The 4,247-nt window shown below is 44.4% G+C and overlaps 1 long non-coding RNA gene across 1 annotated transcript; it reads left to right on the top strand.

Annotated features, from left to right (window-relative positions):
* Positions 1–1,547: 1,547 nt before the first annotated feature.
* On the top strand, positions 1,548–3,777 carry LOC119276479. Its single transcript, XR_005136633.1, has 2 exons — positions 1,548–2,319; positions 3,143–3,777. It is a non-coding gene; the product is annotated as an uncharacterized LOC119276479 (long non-coding RNA).
* The last annotated feature ends 470 nt before the right edge of the window (positions 3,778–4,247 follow it).

Here is a 4,247-nt window from a genome sequence, read left to right as displayed (position 1 = left end):
TAATCCCCCGTTTATAATTAGATAAAGATTACATCAAAACTGGTCTCAAATTTGACCTCAAAAAAAGTACAATGCAACTTTGTATTGGTGTCCATATGACAACATGATAAGTTTCATGAACTTCAAATAAGTTTTGGATGTACTAGAATTTACAAATCAAGATTCTCATTGTTTGAAATTTGTTGCATGGGGAGTAAACATTCACCCAGTGAGACACATGTGTTTTTGCAATCCATTTAGCTGCACTTTCACGTGTGCATGTAGCTCGAATTTGATTTTTGCACATTATACCCATAGAAAATCAATCAATTAATGTACTAAAACGTCTTAATGATCTCTAATTTTTTTCGAAATTAAAACATCCCTACTTTGGTAACATATATATGTTCACTTCGGGATAATTAATTTAACATGCATCGTAGTTGCGGTGGATTAGCGGTGTGTATGTGTGGGTGTGTGCGTCTGGGGGTGGCGGGTGGCTCGCAGTACACTATGAGTTGTGAGCCACCATGTGGGTTGGCCGTTTTGTTAGGCAGGCCGGTGCCTCATCAGAGTCGTGAATTCATAATTTAAAACATTTCACAACCCTTTCATACATACATGTTTTGGCCACACGCAACCGATGGTTGTCCTGCATGACACTCGATACTTGCGTATGACGCTTTCTGTGGGCCCGCGAGGTCGTCATCCATCACTTTGATGAATAGCCGATAGTGAGGTTAATTTGACCAGCAAGGTAGAATCTTTTTTGTTTGTGTTATGGTGGTATATAGTACGCGTCGAAGAGGTGGGAGGGGACTAGCATGTATATATACTATACATACGCGTCCGTGAACAAGTACACATCACTCAGTGTCGGGACTTTTCGGTTTCCGAGGCACGTGCCACATAAAAATTGTGAAAATGACTATTCAAACATCACACATCACCTCTTTGCGCCACATGCATGTAGGCGGTGGTTATCCTAGCTAGGACACTCATGTGTGACGCTTCCATCTTTGGGCCCACGAGGCCATCGTCGATGCATGCATCACTTTGACCTACATCGGGAGAGGTTAATTAATTTTACCATCGATGAGGATTCTTTTTGGGCTGTATTACGGTAGGAGCATATAGTATGCATCGAAGAGGGGAAGGGGACCATCATATGTAGTACGCTTCATGAACCTCGCTCTCTGTGGGTGCATGGTTTACGGTTTTTGAGACATGTGGCACATCAAAGTTGTGCATTTTAGGTATTCAACATATGTTTGGCCGACATGCAAAGCGATGGTGGTTGTCCTCTCACACCCACTTAAGCGGTTATCAGTGATATCGATGCTTTCCATCTGTGGGCCCGCTTGGTCCATCACTACTTTTTGCCTCACAACGAGAATGGTTAATTTGATTTAGGAGGGGGTTATTTTTTTTGCTTGTAATACAGTGTGTATATATATAGGACAACACTATTCTAATCCCAGGATTAGAATAGTTATTTGGATCACATTAGCCCTATAAGGCACTATATACGGCGCGAGGAGGTCCTCCCGAACCCAAGGAGAAAAAAACACGCCCCCTCCCTGATCCCCAACCTCCCCCGATCCAGCGCCATCGAGCTCTCGCCCCCTGCCACAACCCCCGCGCCGCTGGCCTGGCTCCCGACCACCGCCGCGGCACCATCCCAACCGACGCGCCGCCGTCCCGGCTCCTCACCACCTCCCCTCGAGGCGCCGCTACGCCTCCCACCTGGATCCCCCTCGCTCTGGATCCCGCCTAGTCCTGCCTCCACACTTCGCCCCACTCGTAGTGGCGCCGCCGCCATCGCCGACCATCGCGCCACCGAAGCCTCACGAGCTTGCCTCCAAAAGCTTGCGATCTACTGAGCCAGAGAGCATCGGCCGCCGCCGCGGCTGGTGATCGGACGCCTCCAGTGTCGCGCACCCTGAACCACCAGCACGCGCCATGGATGCCCACACCAACCCACGTCCGCACATGGAGGCCTCATAGCAGCACCTTCAATGTGGATTGGGCGCTACCTGCAGCTGAAGGTGGCATCGGCCTGCAGCTGGACGGAGCATCGACCTGCAGCTCGCCGCGCACACCACTGCGACCCACTACCACCACGGTCCACCACCTACAACCGGCGCTGTAGCACCTAGGCCGTTCAACTATGCCACCTCAGGCCATTCAACCCCACACCGTGCTCCTCGTGGATGACCCCGCCGTCGTCGACTCCATTCACTTCCTTCCGCTGTATGCGGCCAGCTCTATGACTTACTCGCCTGTACTCTATCTAGGGGAACGCTGTGAGCTCGTCAGGCTATGGCTGCTTCTCTGCTGGTATATACTTCTCTGTTGTTCATCTTAGTAGATGTTAAAAAAAGAATCCTTAGCGATTGGGTCTGCATCTGCATTAAAGAGAGTCCCTTCAGAGTTTTGATTCATTAGTTCATTTCATATATTTCAGAAAGAATTAACCGTGTAGAATGTGCGGAATTGAGATTAGAGTTCATTTTTTGCTGAAAAAATAGGAGACATTTTTTATCTCAGCATGCATACCATATTTACAAAGAATAGAAAATGTTTCACCATGTTACTTGGTTATCAAAATAAGTGTTCTCCATCATTTTCATGAATGGCTTAATTGATGAAAAACATGTTGCCACTCCCTTCCGATGTTATGTGTGTGGAAGAGCATCTCCGTGCCTCACCTGTCTTGTTCTTCTGCTCTCTAAGATACTATCTTAAGCTTGTACAACTTGTCAGACCAAATGAAAAAGGTACTAATCTGAAGTTCAAAGATGATAAAGAAAGAAGATGTGGGGATCTAGGATCTAGTGATTTCCAGTAAGGTAAGTTGCAGCAAAAATTCTGCTTTGATTTCAAAGTTGTCAAGTATCAGACTAGAACATTTGTTATCCCATAATGCATAGTTGGTCCAAATGTTTGATTTTCAGCAGGCTAATGTGTTCATTGACCAATTTTGTGCATTGTAAAAACAGTAGGTAATGTTTATGAATCTGTACAGTAAAAATAGTAGGTCAGCAAGCTAATGTGTTGGTGAACCAATTTAGTAGGGTGTAGTGTTTGCTACAAACATGGCTAGCTGGGTACTACAGGGGTATTTTAACTTGACTAAAATGCCTCATTTTGTGTGTTGCAGTGACGATGAGGATGCACCACTCTGCCTTCCGTATTCGGTTTAGTAGCAGCAGTCCCCTACTATTTGGTGTTTCGCCCCTCATTTATGCTCAAAAGTGTGTGTCTCTAGGATCCTCCGTGCCACTCTGCTGCTTGCTACCCACATGAACAGAGGGAGGGAGAAGTTCACCACATGGCAGCGGAGAAGGTCACACATTAGGTGAAGGGGACCGGGGTGTCGTCATTCGGAAGATGTTCTGAGCTCATGAAGATGGTTGTCATTCCTGAGAATTAGTGTTGTTGCTGGGATGCAGTGGTGCTTCTTGTGAGGCCGCGTCCAGCTTGTGTCCTCCTCTGCCTGGGCGTCTGCCTCTGCATCACGGTGCAACTTCTCTGTCCATCTAAGAAAAAAAGATCTCCCTCCTGTAGTTCTTTGCATCTACTACAGAAAAAATGCATTGGCAGTAGAAGTTCATGAATAGCTAGAAAGGAACAACTATAGCTCTCTCTATGCACATGTTGTGTTTGGAGAGGCACAATTTAAATTTTGATTTTGGGCTTGGATGTACGAGGTGTATGACGAAGGTGAGACAGTGAAGTGAAGTCCATTTGGACATGTGAAATTTTGTGAGGCATAAGAAGGGAATAAGATCGGTAGTTTATTTGGCCCCCATTTGTACATCATGTTATCTACTTTCTTGTTTTGTACTATTTCTTGAAATTCAATAGTATGTGTTGATGCAAAAAACGTGTTTTTAGTATGTTGGTTTCAGTTAAAGAAAACTACAAAAAACACACACAGACGTCAAAAAAGGAGAAAAAAGAACACAAAATAGTTATGTCGTGAAAAACAAAAGTCCCACCAAGAAAAAAATTAACTTGGAAGTTCTAATTTAATTAATTAGAGAGTTCCAAGAAAATATGACAGATGTACAACATTTTTCCCGATGGATTTTCCTTCTTTTTAACACCATAATGTTCAAATTACAATAACACAATAGTTAGATCTTTGTAACAGAAACATATTCATCATGTTTCTAAAAAACCCAAGAAGGTACTTAAATAACGAAAACATTTCAAAAAAAATTGTAGAAAAAGAACTTCCCCCATTTCTTAAAAAAAACTAG

The sequence above is a fragment of the Triticum dicoccoides genome, chromosome 3B, assembly GCF_002162155.2.
Source record: "Triticum dicoccoides isolate Atlit2015 ecotype Zavitan chromosome 3B, WEW_v2.0, whole genome shotgun sequence".
NCBI classification, from domain to species: Eukaryota; Viridiplantae; Streptophyta; class Magnoliopsida; order Poales; family Poaceae; genus Triticum; species Triticum dicoccoides.
The sequence above is the reverse complement of the archived record's forward strand: the minus strand, read 5'-3'. Positions and strand labels throughout refer to the sequence as shown.